This window comes from Centruroides vittatus, unplaced genomic scaffold, assembly GCF_030686945.1.
Source record: "Centruroides vittatus isolate TY-2023 unplaced genomic scaffold, ASM3068694v2 contig_3088, whole genome shotgun sequence".
NCBI classification, from domain to species: domain Eukaryota; kingdom Metazoa; phylum Arthropoda; class Arachnida; order Scorpiones; family Buthidae; genus Centruroides; species Centruroides vittatus.
Genome location: NW_027121986.1, coordinates 226453 through 246036, shown reverse-complemented (window position 1 = coordinate 246036; position 19584 = coordinate 226453). Strand labels below are relative to the sequence as shown.

Here is a 19584-nt window from a genome sequence, read left to right as displayed (position 1 = left end):
TAAACGAAATCTGAAGAGGATTTTTTGCTTTTACAAAAACGGAGAAAAACAAAAACAGCATTTAGTATTTGTTTTGCAGCAAGACATTTTAGAAGCAATGTGCATTCTGAGTAGCAAACAGCAAAAAGAGTCTGCAAGCTGCTTTCCTTGGAAATTACTCTCAGCATCAAGCTGCCTTAGTTTTGAACTATGTCTACGAGTATCTGTGTATCTGTGCTTTATGTCAATTTATTTTGTGCACCTGTTAGCAAAAATAAAGTGAAAAAGTGGACAGTTTATTGCTTAAGTAGATTGAGGGATATACAAAGATGGTATTCCCTTTTTATTTAACTGGGACCAGATTCATGAATATTGCCTAAAATAAGACATAGTTTCTGGTAACTTTATGATATAGGAGAGATGATAACACTATTTTACATTTCAGATTGACAAAAGACATCATAGCATTTATGAAAAAAACAAAAGAAATTTGTAATGAGAGTAGATAGCATAGACTAGCATAGGGTTTTCCAACGTTTGTTCTGTGGAACCCTAGGGTTCTGCCAATAAAAGTTTGGGGTTCCAGAATAAAATCTGTTGAGTCTAGTGATGTATGAATGTGCGAATGCAGATTTGGGATGTGAGATGTAATTGTTCTAGTCTTATATGATGATACAAGGACTCAATCCAAAACTATACACCTGCTAAAGTTATTTATAGCTTTATAAACAGTGGGGACTGATTTATTGGTAACAGAATGAACCCAAATCATGATATAATGTTTGACAAGGTAATGGAAACCATAAAAACAGTAAAACAAACTAAAGCTATAAAATCATTAAAAAATCACAACCTTAAAAGGGATCTGACATGTAAATAAAAATATAATCATTAAATAAATTTGATTTACAATTTTAAAATTTTAAAACAACTTTTAAATCGTTTTTAAAAACATTATTTTAATTTTCAGTTGATTTGATTTCAATTTTAATTAATTAATTTTGATTTTATTTTTAATTGTAGTTTTATAGTTTTACTTTTGGTTTTAGTGTAAAGTGACTACCTAATAAGCTTTAATTCATTGATATTTTCAGAGTTCCAACATTTTTTATTAAGGTGAAAAAGGTTCCATGATAAAAATAAGTTGAGAACCTCTGCACTAGAAATCACTTCTATTTCAATAAAACCAATATAAAGACATTTCTTAATTACATATTTTCAGAATTTTCTCATGGTACATGTTTGCAATGTCTGAGAAAAGATATTTTATTTCATTAAAATTAAAATGCATAGTAATTACTCTTAGGTAAATTATTTATATGTACTGTACATAGTATTATAATTATGTATAATAGATAATACTTAAAACTCAATTTGGATCACAACTGTAATCATTTACATTCCTGTCTGAGATATACAGTAGAGTCCCGCTAGTCCGAACACCACTAATCCAAATATGTTTCAGTCGACGAAGTGGAAATTTTCTCTAAGAGGTCCACTTAGGGGTGTTCCCCTTTCTCTTTCCTGAGTGAACCACGTGAATAAGGCTTCAAGCTTGTCAAATATTGAGGGCCTTGCTGTTTGTCGATTTTCAACTGATTTTTCTGAAGTAGAGGCCCAAAACTGCTCGATCTTTGCACAATTTTTTTCCAGTCATTTATTGTGGCCTTGCCCACTACAAACTCTACTGCCAATTTCGTTTCACTTTCCAGGGTGGGGTGCTGACGTCATTGATAGCGTTGGTTCTATATAAACCAGAACTGTTTTACTGCTTGTTTCTGCATTATTTCAATTATTCAGCTAATCCAAACAGGGCTTGGTCTCAATTAGTTCGGACTAGAGGGACTCTACTGTAGCTGTATGCAACTTTTATAGTAATCAGGCAACTCTAGCTGATGGATAAGTTTTTGTCAATAAGTATATTTAAAATAAATTTAATTCAGTTCCGTTCATATATAAATTATTCTAATGAATATTATGAGGATAGTTTTAAAAAATTCCAAAACAGGTTACTAAATAAACAAAGCTGTTTTATAAGGTGATTTACTTTAAAATTTTTTAAATCTATTTTCTAAATATTCTAATACAAATTTTTATTAGGAAATATTAAAATTATTTATAATAGTAATCTTCTAATATTTATTTACAACAATATTTATATTTTAAAAATTTTGTTTAAAATATGCATATAGGACTAACTTAAAGAAATAATTTTATATAATTATATAACATTAGAGTTAATATGATTGTTGTCAAATTTGTTCATCATATAACATAATAAACAAAAACTAACTGGAAAAAATGGTTATAAAATATAAATGAGTTGGAAACATATCACTGTAAATTTAAGTTTAAAAAATCAACTGTAATCAGTTGCAGAAATATATATTGCAGAATAAATATTTACATTACTGTAGAGAAAGTCATTTACACACTGCATTCATATCTGATTGATAACAAATAAATCTCACCTTTCATTAAACTTATTAAATCAAATACTGTTGTATACTTATACTTTTAATTAGGATATTTAAAATAAAGAATCACTACAGTTTAGATTAAAAGTGATATGAGTTTTATTAATATTTCAATAGAATATAAATTGTCTATTTTCAATACTTTGGATTTCTAAATGTTGGTTTTCTACAGCTTATTATTAATGAATTGTAATATAAAATACTGATCATTATTTTATTTCAAAGAATAATATTACATGTTATGACATCTTTTGTAGTATTTTAAGTTTTATATTGAAGTAATGTACAAACAAGGTTTATTAACACCTGTTAAAATAATCAACTGAAGAATCAGTGTGTTCAAACTATATGCATAATATACATCATCTACTTATTTCTTTAAATTATTATATTTGAAGTTAAGCATGACACTACCAGAAATTTCTGAAAATTCCTCCATTTTTTGTTATATATCAAATATAAAGTAACATTAGCATTTCTTAGTATTTCTACAAAAGCAAAATGTGGTTAAAACACATACATCATTGTTGATTATAAAAACTAAGTACACAATGTCTTGATAATTTGAAAATACAAACCCAATTTCAATGCTTTTCTTTAGTTAATAAATAATAATCCCTACAGTCTAACCCTATAAATGGATCAGATAATGTTAATTTTTTTTGACATCAATCTTTCATTTATAGATAGGCAAATCCACACTAAGGTCTACTTAAGCTAACCTTTCAACCCTTCTATATCTTCCTTTTCGACTCCTTTACCTATAAAATTGCAGCCTTCCTCATCTTAATCAAGCATACTACATACTCACTTGTCTAAGGTCACAGATTGGAATGCAGAGCTAAGCAAGATCATCCATCTAGCACTATGGAATAGTCTACAGAAGCATAATATTTTCTGGCTCATCAAAAACTTTACATATACTGATCAAAACATGCCAAAATGTAAGCCTACTTCCTCTTCCATATTCAGGTACTCCAAAATCCTTCAACATATCTTTAAATCCATCACTAAAAATAAAAGTAAACACTGCCTTCTAGAGAATGTTAAAGACAAATGGAGCAGTGGAATGTAGTACATTATCCCAACTATAAACAAGGAGATTGGCATCAATACAGTGTATATTGGATACACTTCCCAATTCCTTAATCAGAGGCTCAGCAAGCATAAAGATGACATTAAATGACATTAAGGAAAATTATGCTATAATTTTGTCTTCCTACACACAACGTTCCAGTACATAGATAAATTAGCAGGCAGCCAAAATCATCCAAACCATCTCTCACCCTTAAACCAGCATTGCAGAGAGGCATGTTACCAAGATATGAATAAACAATAGGGACAAGAACTCCCCCCATCTGCCAATATCTACTCACTCTTTCACATAAATTGCCATCATCATAACCAACCTCCCCCATTTGTTTACTTTATAAGAGATTATCTTTTCAGCATTTCTTCCAACACAAGCACTCATCTTTCAAATGTCCATGCCATCCTCAGATGCAGACAGTTCAAAGCTAAATTAAAAACATTAGTGCTTTGTTTTAAAAATCACTTTGTTAAAAATACATTAATTCAGCTAAGTTACCATAGTGGCTAAAATACATCTAAAGTAATTAAAATATCTATAACTGTGAAACAGATAATAGTAAGGGCTTATCACACCAATGATAATGGGCACAAACACTCAAGAATCAAAGTAAAAACATTTAATAAAGCAAAAATGAGGTGTACAATAGGATGATTACAAAAGTATAGAAACCAAAAAATCAAAATGCATTTCATTACCATTAGTGTGATAAGCCCTTACTATTATCTGCCTCACAGTTATAGATATTTTACTTAATTTAATTATACTTAGGGCTAAAAGCATTTTCTGTAATAATTAAAATACATTTAAGTACTGTACAGTACATCATCATCATGATTTACTTGTAAAATATGTAGAATGTATTTTGCTAATATTTATTAGGTTTTTTTTGTTTTGTCTCATTTAAAAAATAAATGTATAATGAAAAGTTAATTACAAAAAGCTTTGTTTCAGTTATTTTTTAAATATTTTATTTTCTTAGACCTTATGAGATACATATCCAAACTTCTCAAACAATATTTAAAACTTTTTCCTTTCTTTCTTAGACTATTTTATTCTTAATAACACACCTCCATGTACACTATTATTTATTGGAGTTAGCACTTATGACTGAAATACCCAGGCAAAATTTTGAAAAGCTTAACCCAATGTAAAATGAAAATGCTCACGATATAATTTTGGTAAATGCTTGTATTAATATAAGCACATACCTAATTAAAATTTTAATATAATTTCATATAATTTGCAATTAATTATGACTACATAGTATGCTTTAATTGAGGAAACAGAAAATTGAATATATCTGCAATATATGACAAGAATTTTTTTTAAATTTAAAGAGTAGAATTGCATTAAATCAATAACAGTACCTTAATTATATAAAGTGTTAAAGAAAATTTATTAGTTTTATTTCTTTCCAAATTTTGACTTCAATTCTATATTAACAGGATTTTGTTAATAATCCTGACTTCTGAATACATTTTTGGGTTTAAATATACATAAGCATTTATAAAATTGACATACCCTTATAACCATATCTTATGCCATTATTCAACAACATTTAAGATTATGAAAGAATATTTATAATTTAGTTGGAATCATCTAACATCTTCAACAGCTATATAAAAACTGAAATAAAAATCTTTACATTATTTCAAAAATAAAATTTACATACAAATAAAACTTTGATATTGATATGTACAGTGCATGTTTAAAAATCAGATAAACATACTGATATTAATCAATCTATTAAATTAATAGAAAAGATTGGAATAATTTCTGGAATTTGTATAAAACATATAATACATATTTTAAATTACAAATATTTTATGAATTTATAACAATAATTTTTATGAAGGAACTTAAACTGAAATTCTAAATTACTATTTCAAAAACAAAGTAACATCTGGACAACAGCTACAGAATCTCATATAGAAGATATCAGAATATCTATTTATGTAAAGTATCTCTATATCACTATCCATGGCTCTGTTTTGCTTTATATTTTGATATCTCAAATTTGGTAGTAAGTTCAAATATTCCAAATTAAACAAAAATATAATTATATATTTATTTAATTATATGTATTTAATTAATTATATATTTATATAATTATGTTTTTGGCCCTGGACGTAGGAGTCGTCTCTGGTCAGCGCCGTTAGTAACCGTGGATGGTTATATCGAAATTTAAGTACGTCTGGAAGCGACGATTGGCTTGGGGTCCGGGTGGTGCAATTGGTAGTGCACTGCACGGCAAGCGGAGGCTGCGGGTTTGAGCCCCGCCCTGGGTCAGTTATTTTCTTCCAGAATGTTCTAAACTATTTATTATATTATTAAAAAATTATTATAATTATAATTACTATATATTAAATGAATTAATTATCATTTCTTTAATTTAATCTTAGTAAAAACAAAAATAATTATTAAAAATACATATTTATTGTGATAATATTACATTGTATAAAATAGACTAACATAAAAATCATTTTCATACCATATTAAATGATTACTCAAATTTTATTGCTGTTTAATGCTTCAGAATTTATTCTTTACATAAATAAATTATAACATTAATAATTATCTATTTCAATTTTTTTGAAGTTTTAAAATTATAAATATTTCAGATCAAGATAATAGTTCTTCTAAATAACTGCAAAAAACAGTATTAAAGTACTAACTGCAAATATTATCTTCTACATTGAATAATAATTTGTAAAATTGATTTATATATATATATAATTTACAATTATTGAAAATTAAAATAAATTCTCAAAAAGACAAATTATTTATGCTTAAAGATTCTATATGCTCTATACAATAAAAAAGTTCAAAATTACCCTAAGGAAATGACACCTTTTCATCATAAAGATGATGTTTTGGTACTATATAAGCATATAATAGATTTATTGCTATAAAAATAATACCAAAGTAACTTAATACAAAAACTCTACCAAGATATATTTTTATTAATAATAAAATATAAGTAAACAACTTTAAATCTACCATTATGCAAATTGCATAACATATTTTGTAACAAATCAGTGAAATTCTGAAAAGGAATTCCAGGATAAACTCCCAAAAAAAAAACAAAAAAAAAAATGTTTATTTAAACGTTGGCTTGTAATTTATGAAGATCTATGACCTTTAAATTAAAACAATGGTTAAATAAGTAAAAATAGAAACAGAAATACAACATAAAATACTATTTTGGTTTAAATATATTTACTAACAATTTATATCACATCACACTGTATTTACAGAGATGGACTTCTTGTGGCCTTAGGCTATAACATCTAAAAGGCCCTTCCCCTCTACCAAATAATATAATTAAAAACGCCAGGCCCTAAGCTGCATTTGATTTAGTTTACCAGCAAAAATCCGGCCCCCGTGTATACAATATTCTGTAACAACACTTCAGAGACTTAATGCGAAACGCCATTTAAATTTTCCAGTTTTTCAATTTATTTAACCCCTTAAACTGTATAATTACCACACCAATAGTTAAAGTCGTTTAAATTAACAGAAATCAATAATTAAAATCGTCGGTAGACTTATATAAAGCAAGCACATGCCTTCCTGTTGATTATGTTTACGAAATTGACATGGAAAACGATTAATATATTTCCCTTCTTGTTATTGTTAAATCGAAGTTGTCTATTACATCGAATCGCCACGTGTTCGTTATCCGCGTAAAATGAATTAAATCATTACCTAAAATGAAACTTCATCTTCTAATATTAAACTTTCCTGTTAAATTCGTATTAGTGGCCGCCATCTTTCCGAACGTACAGACTTATGGGAAGAGAGATGACTCATTATCAAAAATAAAAATAATTATTATTCCTTTCAGCATTTATTATATCATAATTTATTTATCCGTAGAGAATGTAACAGTGAAGGATTTTCCGTTAACGAGCATTAATCGTCATACAATTATAAAGATATTCATATACTTCGTCCCTGGCGGATACTGCCGCTTAACAAATGAATTTCTATATCCTGTTTGCTTAAAATAAGCCATATCCAAACTACAGGAATCTACTTTGCCTTCCGTTTGAAACATTTATCGCAAATCAAAAATATAAATTTCTTTTTCATTCTATTCCAATTATCAGTTCGGCAGAAAACTGAAAAGTTATCTTTGTAATAGAAATCCCATTCCTAACTATAGACATTTCCTTATGGTCAATAATATGGTCCACTCCGCTGTATACTACAGCTTAGAAATTATATATTATAAACAAATCTGTAATTGGTAAACATTGAAAATCATAAAAAATAATAATACATTTGTCATATTATTTTGATAACTAAAGAGGATATATTTATTTATTCCTTGAAGTGATTTAATTTGTTTAAATAAAATATTCAGAGTTCACTTTTTATTAGAATAAATTAATATAGAGAATTTAAAGACGGTTTAGCAATACCTTTACTGTATTAATCGAAATTAAATGCAAGTTACTAGTTATTAAATGTCGATTTTTAAAAATTCTAAAAGATTTTCTTACTTAAAGTCGCCAATATAGAAACCGAATTTCAAATTTTAGTCGGAATTAGACGATTCTTTGAGTTGATGAAAAGTAAAATATAGGTAACCCCCGTATAACACGGGAGTTACGTTCCAAAAAAATGCCGTGTTATGCGAATCCGTGTTATACGAAACAAAGAACTAGTACGAAAAGGGGAGTTAGGTTCCAAAAATTAAAAAACATGCTATTATATTTTCATAATTAAGATAAATATCTTTATTAAAATTTTCTTAAGTGATACATATTAATATAAATTAAACAATGTTTTCTTCGTCATCACTTTTTTTTTTTTTTTTTTGTTTTTTTTGTAACTCTTTCCGCCAGTGGGCACTAAGAGGGCCTCTTATAGCAAGCCCATTATGGGTTCGGCCAGGCCCACAATGGGGCGGCCGGGTGGTGAGGGACGGGGACCGACATATCCGGACGGACCACCCCCCCGAAAATTCCTGGGGATTTTTCGTTTTTCTTCGTCATCACTAAGCACTATTAACCGGCGTTTTCTTTCTGTCAAGATATCCTTATCCTCTGAGCATTTTTCTGCATCATCTTCAGATCCATGCTTTATCTTTTGCAAAAAATATGTTATTTTAGATTGCTTGTTTTTAATTAAAAGATCTTTATAAATTTCCTTATATGGTGCTAATCACTTATGAAGAATAAAGCAAATATGGAAAAGGGAAAAACATCTGGTAACATCAAGAGCCGAAGCGTCTAGATCTGGCAACACTGAAAGAAGTTTCGAGGAGGACTATGTGTATCGACTGAAGGCGGGAAAAGAAAATTTACATACTTAAGTACTAATAGTTCACGAAAATTATCATTTCCGTGAACTATTAGTACTTAAGTATGTGAAAATTTATTACATTTCATGTTGTACGAGGGTTTTACCCAATTCTCGAACAGTGTCAGAGTCCGTGCTATAAAAGTACCGTGTTATACGGGGATGGTTCCAATTCTCGAACCGTGTTAGAGTGAATCCGTGCTATAGAAGTACCGTGTCATACGGGGTTACCTGTATCTTAAATGATAGATACTACATTAATATATAAGACAGATATTGTGTTAGATAAATAAACTAATAACTTCAAAATTTTCGAAGTGCAACATCAATTTCAAGGCAGTGAGCTGGTCGGAACACAAAGAATGCTATTTGAAAATGATATTTAAAGTACTGTAATTACAATACTTTAGAGAGATAGTTTTAGTAAAAATAACAATTGTAAATAAAATAAAAATTACGTGAACAATTAATGTAATGTAATGTGGTAAAAACAATTTCACTAAAAGATATCTCTAAAAATATCAATATTTTGAGTCGAATGGATTTGTTTTGCAAATAACTTATAGAATTATCGCACGGGTCAGTGTGAAAGTGTCTAAAATAAAAATAGTAAGAGCGATCATTTGAGATATTTTGCCGAAGGTTATACCGTTGCAATCATTGGATTCCCATTAGTATTATAAAAGAGAAGCAAGATATTAAAGATTGCTGTACCAATATGCCTCTCCTTAGTGTGTTTGTAGTGGTTTATTGCAAGAGCTTGGTGTTAAATTTTAGCAAAAAAAAAAAAAAAAACTATAAACACAGCTTTTATTTAACCTGTTTTGTATCTTGCAACTTAAATTTCATCCATCTAATTAAGATAAAAGGATGAAACACGCCTAGGTACGATGACAATGCATTTCAATGTTGTTTTAGGAGTGGCCACATCCCCATCATCCCGAAACCCGCCTAAATATAACTAAATGTAGAATTTAATCATGTGTTTATGTGAATGCACTTAGAACTTTATAATATATGGTAGGTGGCTCCACTCCAGCCATTTCTCCCAATCTCGAAAAACATGACCAATAAAAGCGGTTTTTTTTCTTTTTAATATATTAAAATTATTATATCCGCTTTTATTGTTTTCTCTGATGTTTAAACCTTATCCTACTTGTTTATAAACCATCCTTTTACTTCCACTTGAAGTGTGAATTTATTTGACTATTAAAATTCGGGATAAGAAGATACTTTGCATCATCATTTAACTAATAATAAAAAGTCCTATAAAATAATAAATATTAAACCCGACTTCATTCATATATAAATATATGAAAGCAATGTCTTAAGCCCTATATTTTATTAAGTTTACTTCTGTGAAAACTAAATCAAATTACATTATAATAATAATTTATTTACTTAATTTTCATTCAATTATGTCAAATGCTAATTGAAGAAAAACCAGGGATAAAAATGAATTCTTCGCGCTGATCACAGAGGAAAAATTTCCCCGTCGCCGTGTAGAATGTAGGGAAAAATCCCTATGGCGGCCATCTTGCCGCCATAGGGACAGTGCTTTGACAGTGACACAACCAAAAGCATAATTTTTTTTTTTTTATTTTGCATAAATAAATTCCTTGGGTAGAGTACTTTTATCGTATAAAATAGTATATTTTTACCTCCATTGGATTCCCACCAGCGGATCAGAATTATGTTATCAACTCATATGTTAGTTTATTCGGTTAATGTTACCCTTGGTGGCAAGATGGCCGTCATAGGGATTTTTCCCTACATTCTAGACGGCGACGGGGAAAATTTTTTCCCCTGCGTTCGACGTGGCGACCGCGTTTCCTGTAACCTCGGAACGGAGACGCGCGATTTCGCGTTTGTGACGTGAGAGGGAGCTCTTTCGAAATGTTGTGACGTAATGTGTTGGTGCCGAGATCGTCGAATTATGCAAATTTTGTTTGGTGGGAGTGTAGAAGACAGTGGTGTGGTGCATGTTCGTTGTTGGCATAGAATTTTTTTTTTTACAATATCTGTTCTTTCCGAATTGTTAAAGAGGTAATTTATATTTTTTACAAGTACAAACAATACGAAATTGCTTTCTTTTTGCGCGTTTGTTTTGTTAAATTGTTTTTTTTTTATTTTTTAGTAACTTCGGTACTAAGGATATTTTTTTCAAGGCGGTTACTAATTTTGTGCTAGTCATGGGCGACGTTGATTTCAGTTCGAAGGAATTATGGGCAAAATGTACTACAAGGAAGTTTTATAAAATGATGGAAGCAGATTATTCTGAATTGGGATTGAACCCGGCAATTGATAATGCATTCAAATTTGCGGTCAAATTAGGTATACAGCAGATAGAGTCGACGTGTTCTGCGTGCGATAAGATATGCAAATTATATTACAGAAGAGAAAGAAATGAATGTCTTCTAAGATGCAGTTCGTGTGGAGTTAAATATTCAGTTTACGAAGGGACTTTTAAAAGCAAGTGCGGTCGTCTTTCCTGGGGATGTATCTTGTCATTCATATGGCACTACCTATGTCTAGAATGTGGAGCTACCATTTCGGCTTTAGCATCCGGGATATCTCGAAAAGCTGGTGTGGATTGGTCGAATCACATACGTCTAGTAATGATGATATCACTAAGTAACATGACGAGCTTCAAAATAGGTGGGCCGAATAAGATCGTAGAGATCGACGAAACTGTCATTTGCAAAAGGAAGTACGAAAAAGGCAGGTTATTGAAATCAACGAAATGGGTTGTGGGCGGCATATGTAGACAGGACGGGAACTGTTTTATTTGTCAGGTAAACGACAGATCTGAACAAACTCTAAACTGGATAGTTTACAAATACGTCAAATCGGGAAGTTTGATAATAACCGACGAGTGGAAGGGGTACAACCACATTGACGACATCGAAGGCGTGGATGTAGTGCATAGAACTGTAAATCACTCGAAAAACTTCGTGAATCCGAAGACAGGGGACCACACTCAAAACATAGAACGCTTATGGGGATACCTAAAAAATAAAAAACACCTGCCAAAGCATTACACAACCGATTTATCGGACTCATACATGTATCTGTTCATGTACAAGAAGTTCATGGACTGGCCTAAAAAAACTGCCGGAGAAAGATTTCAAACTTTCATCGAACATCTTGCTATGATTTATCCAGGGACAGGAAAAACTCCGAAATGGGTTGAACCCGAGACGGTTCCGTCTGCACCCGTTCAAAACGTCGACAAAAAGAAGAAGAATTATTCAAAGAAATCAGAGAAGGATCAGGATAATGAAACATCGTCCACCGCGAGTAAAAAAGGAAGAAATAAGAAGTCATCGACAGTAGTAAACGAAGCCGTTAAAGGGGGAAAAAAAAGATCTATAACAAACGAAGATCAAAATTCCAAAGGCCGGAAGAAAAGTAAAAAAGGGAAATGACAGACAATCAACGTGAGTAAAAAAATGTTTTTATTTCTATTAAAATAGGGTTGAATTAGCTTATTATAGTATAGGAGTTACTAGGTCGTGTTATTACGATACAGTGCGTAACGCGCAGTCTCCATAGAAGACCACGTCGGCGACCGGAAACGCATCGGTCACGTGATCACAGAGGAAAAAATTTCCCCGTCGCCGTGTAGAATGTAGGGAAAAATCCCTATGGCGGCCATCTTGCCGCCATAGGGACAGTGCTTTGACAGTGACACAACCAAAAGCATAATTTTTTTTTTTTTATTTTGCATAAATAAATTCCTTGGGTAGAGTACTTTTATCGTATAAAATAGTATATTTTTACCTCCATTGGATTCCCACCAGCGGATCAGAATTATGTTATCAACTCATATGTTAGTTTATTCGGTTAATGTTACCACTAGAAATTTTAAATATTTCCCTTATAAAATTCATATTAATTATGCCACTACCGAAGCAAAGCAGCGATAATTACAACATAAAATGACAAACTTTTCACTAAGATTCACAGAAAGGAAAAAAATTAGAAAAGTTGTCAGCAGATAAAATTTTCATTCATTTAGTCTACAATTAAATTAAAGGTTTCAGTAATAGTTGTGAATTTAAAAACATTAGTTATTTAGCAAAATGAAAACTGACACTTCCTCATTCTAATATCATCGAGGAACAAATTTTTATTAATAATGAATAATGTTAATAATGAAAATAGAGTACTGTATACATTTAAAAAGTTTCCTTTTAAGTTATACATGTATTCTTAGATTAAGTAAAACACATTGATATCATATATTATTAATTTGGGAAAAATTTGCAGACACTTCACATTGTGGCGTAACTACAGTTTTTTCTTGGGGTGACTGAGACGATGATGATACATTGCCAACGCATTTACAAGATGGCCGCCAGTAAAGTATTAGCCTTCGTCGGATCCTTTACTGTATTGTTGATATGGGTGCTACAGTTTGAGATAACGTTTCTCACTCTTTCTCACCCGTGGTGTCAAGGCGTCGCCAGCCAATGGACCGGGGGGGGCAAGATGATGTAAATTGATAGAGGATATGAATTGTATGTAGGTAAAATAAAAACGATTCATAAAGTTTTAATCATTTACTATGTACAGGAAAAGAAATATCTTAATTAAAACATTTTTTTTTTTTAATTTACAAGACGCCTAAGATTCTTTTAATTAAAACTTAGCATCTAAAAAATTTTTTTCGTATTTCTGGGGGGAGGGCAGCTGCTTCCTCCTGCCCCCTTGGCGACGCTTTTGCGTGGTGTCCTATTGAGAATCAGTAATGAGAAAATTCTGGCAGGCCATGTAGCCTTGATGGGCTTGGAGAAATAAATCAATATTGTTGTTCCTCAAATAATTTTTTTTTTAATAAAATTGGACCGAGAGTCTTTATTTATCCTGTTTTTTTGTTTTTTTTTTTTTTTTTTTTTTTTTTTTTTTTTCTTTCCGCCCTGTGGGCACTAAGAGGGCCTCTTTTAGTAGGCCATTATGGGTTCGGCCAGGCCCACAATGGGGCGACCGGGTGGTGAGGGACGGGGCCCGACATATCCGAACGGACCACCCCCCGAAAAATTCCTGGGGATTATTCGACCCGTTCGGATTCGATCCCGGGTCCCCCAGAGCGGTAGGCTGCCACCTTTACCGCTCGGCCATCCGGCCCTTATTTATCCTGTTAAAATACATACGTTTTGTGAAATATAAGATGATCTGCAATATGTCTCATTTCTACCTTATCTGCACTCCGTGAAAGACATTTTAGTGGTCCTCGCCTTTCCAATTAATAGAGAGGTTGCGGCTGACGTTTTTCATCGCGAAAACGTGGACGTCGGGCGTTCAGTGCCGCCTTCCTGTAAGCTTAGAAGTTTGACAATAGCGTTTGGAACGTCAATGGAATCATGCTCAACGTTTCAAAACGCCATTGATAAACTTCTAGGCTTACAGGAAGACGGCGCTGAACGCCCGACGTTTACGTTTTCGCGCAACATCGGTTGCAACCCAATGTTTAGTGTAAATTTTGCGCCCATTTAGGCGCCTTATGTGGCTGCACAGTTTGGTCGTACCCAGGGCCGGATTTTAGGCGATTGGTGCCAATCGGGCCCCGCGCTTGAAGGGGCCCCGCATCACGTCAAAATTTATATATTTAAAAATAGTACACGTTACAAAAATAAATATCTAGTTATATTATTAGTAAAAATAAAACGACATATTTCAATATGTAAATTAACAGTTAATTAATTTTGTTATTATAAAGTTTGAGGGGCCCCGCAAAAAAAAAAAAAATTTAATCTGGCCTCGCACCTATTGAATCCGGCGCTGGTCGTACCTAGAACTGTTAGGCACTTTCAGGTACAGTACCTCAATGTCTTGATCTACCTCAAGCAGCAGGGTCAAATACTTTTTACGTATATATAACAAAGTCTACTGCAAATAATTGATTATCAAATGCATTATTGTTTATTAATTCACAGAGTGAATGTAGCAACTTCAAGTTAATGGGCCTGAAGGCAAACAGTTACCAAAGGGAACCCATATCGAGATCGGAAATCTCAAAATAAATTTTCGCGCACCGAATTGTTCAACAAACATCTATATACACTGGCATATGAGTCCGGCGTTGCTCGGACAAAAAATAATAGCAAAGATTAAGATTAGAGAAGTTGCGGCCGAAGTTCAAACGTTAAACTTGTACGGCAAGCAGAAGTACACGTTTGACGTTTGAACTCCAAGTAAAATACGTTGCGGCACTCGTTTACAATATCCCATGAGTCACTGCGCGACGTGAACATCGCGCACTGACTCATGGGATATTGTTGAAAATGGCGGAAACGTTTAACAACGGCGAATGTTACCAGCGAAGGTAAATAAACAAATTAAACTATTTTAAAGTATTTATAGAGGGAGTGCACGTGACGTCACATGAATCCGCTCACATATACAGAGACTGCGCAAATAAGCGCGCGCCATATTGGTTGCTGATTTCACGTTACCTTGCTTGATCACTTTATTATGTCTACATGAAAGAAAGGAATTTTACCAAGCTTTGTAGCCGATTTGAAAGGTAATGATTTGATAAAATATAAAGAGAAAACTTATTTTATTGGATGTTATCCATACGAGATGAAACAAACGGATTTTTCATCCAACGATTTAACCACGTCGCCAACTATAGAACATGGAGACACAGTAAAAATTATTTGACAAGCGGATTTATTCATCGTGATATTTTATCAAAAGCCGTTCGTAATGATTTAATTTGGCTTGTAGGAAAGGTACTGTACAGTACATATCTTCATGTGAGACTTTCCATTACTCATAACTGATAACTGCGTTAGGTAAATATGGCTATAATAAATTGGAGCAAAATAGACTAAATTTTTACAAAAATTAGCCTTTAATTAACTACAATCAAATTTTTAGCAGAATGCGTTTCGGGCACAAAAACTCCTCATCAGCCTAGATACAGTATAAACACAAATATCTATCAAGACTATCATAACATAAATAGCAATTCCAGACTAATACATTTTGAAATTGGCTGATCAGGAGTTTTTGTGTAAAGGAGTTTCCAAATAATTTACTGTGTCTCCATGTTCTATAGTTGGCCACGTGGTTAAATCGTTGGATGAAAAATCCGTGTTTCATTTCGCATGGATCACATCCAATAAAATAAGTTTTCTCTTTATATTTTATCAAATCATTACCTTTCAAATCGGCTGCAAAGCCTGGTAAAATTCCTTTCTTTCACGTAGACATAATAAAGTGATCAAGCAAGGCAACGTGAAATCAGCAACCAATATGGCGGACGATTGTTTTGTTGGGCGGAGCGATGACGTTATATCATGTGACTGCACCCCCTCTATAGGATGTTTAATAACACTAAATACAGTAGAGCATCGAATATCCGACTCAGATAACTGAAAAGTATGAAAAAATACATTATTAGTATAGTATGTTAGTATATCGCTATTAACCTACTTCGCATTAAATTTTCATCGATGTTAAGCCAAACAATTTTTTTTAAAATAATAATCGTCGCTATTGTATCGTTAAAAATTATTTCTTTATTTTGTACAAACAAAATAAATATATTGAAAAATATAAAAACAAAAAATATATACTTTAGAAGTTAATCTAGTATCAAAATCAAAAACGTTCGATTCAGCATGACACAGTCCGAGCTTTTGGTTAGCCGACGTTTCGGTTAATCGGCTTTCGGATAACGACGCTCTACTGTAATTATTTTTAATTAGCGTCGTGTCTCCTACCGTACGATAGAACTATCTCATACTTTTGTTGAGAAAGGTAGTGTCTTATGTAAATCCCAAGCAGCTCGGAAAATTATTTTTATAAAATTTACAAACCTATTATGCTGTTGATGGTAGAAGATGCTGTGGAAAAACAAACCTACTCCTACAGACTTATGATAAGCTATTATGACGACAAATATATGTAAATTCTACAGGCACTTCACATCATTTGCAAAAAAATTAAATAATTAAATAATTTCTGGATTAAAATCGTCTGTTTTTTACAATGTTATTTGTAAATGCTTAAATAATCATTATTTTAATAAAATACGTCATAATTTTAACCCCAAACACAAAAAATGAAAAAGTTTAAGCCGATCGTCTACTCATCGTTCTAAACGTAGCGAACGCCATTATCGACCGTATAGAATTGCCAGATGGCGGCGTTCGTCCGTCCGTCGTTCACGTTTTGGGCTAAATACGTGCACCTCAACTTCTCTATTATTCGATTATTTTGTACTTGTAACCCTTCTATTATGTTATGGCCGCGTTTCTTTATACAGAAAAAGTGTAGCGAAATGACGTTACGAACAGTGTTGGTCAATTAGAAACCAGTTTCAGTGTGTTCGCTGTAAAGCGTTTCTCGGGCACTGCATAAAGAAACGCGGCCTATATTATAGTATTTGATTTATAAGTACAAAAATTATCTTACGTAAGAGTTTATCAAACCAAGTGCCCAATCTAACACATTTTAAAAATTCTTTAAATTGTGTACAGTAGAGAAAAAAATTTTTAAATGTGTTAGATTGGTCAATGGGTGTGATAAACTCTTATTTAAGATAACCTTTGTACTTATAAATAAAATATAATGCTGTATAATGTAACAGAAGGGTTACATTATACAGCAGTACGAAATAATCTACTAATCTTAATCTTTGCTGTTATTGTTTCTCCGAGCAGTGCCAGGCTCATCTGCTAGTCATCCATGTATATAAATGAGGATGTTTGTTTGTTTGTTAGCTACACACTCATTGACCGTCCGACCAATTGCTACGAAACTCGGCAGTTGCGTTTACATACTTTTAACTTAGATAATGTCGTACACCCCACCCCAAAATATCTATTAAATGTCCGTAAATCAATTAATTTCCATCTATATTCAATTTTCTGATTTACACGTAGCGCCATCTATTGTAAAAATCATAAACTAAATATAATTCTTACAAAAACAGATATAATTTTTTAAAATGTATATCACATTCACTTAATTATTACGACAGGAAGCATATTTAGAAAATTTATACCGAATTCGAAATTCGTCTTCGAAATAGATTTTTAACGAACTATTTCGACATTGAATTACTGTCATCCTTTTTTTTTTAACTCTTTCCGCCCTGTGGGCACTAAGAGGGCCTCTTTTAGAAGGCCCATTGTGGGTTCGGCCAGGCCCACAATGGGGCGACCGGGTGGTGAGGGACGGGGCCCGACATATCCGAACGGACCACCCACCGAAAAATTCCTGGGGATTATTCGACCCGTTCAGATTCGATCCCGGGTCCCCCAGAGCGGTAGGCTGCCACCTTGACCGCTCGGCCGCCACCTTGACCGCTCGGCCGCCACCTTGACCGCTCGGCTATCCGGCCGTCAAACTGTCATCCTTCGTAACTGTAGAAATAAATAATTTTAAATATTTTATTATTACTATTATAATATATATATTATATATATATTTTTTATTTCTATAAAAAGATTTTTCTGTAATTATTAAAATTGTCTCGTTTGTTTAATTAACAGAACGTTCTGTAACTACAATGACCCCGAAATGCATTAACGTTTTATAACCGACACGATATTCGAATTGTAAATAAATGCATCTAATTTAAATTAATTGTAGTTTTAAGTCTTCTCCCATTTGAATATCTAAATTTAAACATTTAAAACAAATTTAAAGTATTTAATTTTGTTAATTTTGCTCCAAGCAATTAATTAATGAATAATGTTGTTGATCCGTAGTTTACAACATTTATCAAAGGAACGATATCAATTTTTTATCTAAACTTTTCCACCAACAAAACTACAAAAAGCCCTCTAAACCTGCTGTCGAGCGAGTCTAGAAACTAGGTCAAATAACTTGTTTCTAATCGCTGTCTACATTGTGGCAAGCGAGAAACGCCGTCTCTGCAATGAAATTTTTCTGAACCGCAGTCTACCCGATCTGTAAACCTCCGTCGGCCTCTAAACGTTGTCTCTGCAATCGGCTGTCGGGCCTGGTCCGGACGTGGTTTTCCGGATTTTCTCCACGTCTGTAACGCTTGAATAGGTACAGTACCAGTTACCCTGGTGCCTATTCCCCAGTAGGTCTTAAAAAGACCTTTCGGAAGGCATTCCCCTAGGCAGATCGCCCAAGTGTTGCGTTGCCATAACATACAAATACAATCCAACAAATCGGAAGTTCCACAGTTGTCTCTCGTTTCGAGATTTAATAGACAATTCCGTGTATTTACATCACATTATTTAAGAGTTCGTCGTAATCTGCATATATTTTGATAATAGTTATATATATCTATTAAATACTTTCCTAATTAGTTTCCTGTTTACGGTGGTTTCAGACCTATTCCGAATGATAGTAATAGCAGCAATCCGGTTTCGTTTCGATGAGGTTCTATGCTTTTTAGAATTCTACTTGCTTAACTTTTTAATTAAAATTGTTATGTTTTATAAATTTTTAACAAAGTATCCGTCTCGCGCCAAGCCAATCAACACAATATTAATGTATGCAAGCAATGAGTCATTCAAATAAATGATCCACTTTGAATGAAATAGTAAATTGTGTAAGGCTCGTTAGTACAATTTTTATTTTATAATTAAAATGTGTTTATTGAATAAAATTTTATTGAACAATAGAAATTGATTGTTTCGGTTAATAAGAAAACGAAACTGAAAATTGTATTAATGAAATATACGTACAGTACACCCCTATAACACGGTACATACGTTCCGTGTTATA

At 32.3% G+C, this 19584-nt stretch overlaps 1 protein-coding gene across 1 annotated transcript in view; it reads right to left on the bottom strand.

Moving 5' to 3' along the window:
- Crag (DENN domain-containing protein Crag) overlaps positions 1-7501 on the bottom strand; it is a 99984-nt gene extending 92483 nt beyond the window's left edge. The window contains exon 1 of the mRNA XM_067267823.1: positions 7258-7501. The gene's annotated coding sequence lies outside the window, so the exon portion shown is untranslated. The remainder of the gene's footprint in view (positions 1-7257) is intronic.
- Between the last annotated feature and the right edge of the window lie 12083 nt (positions 7502-19584).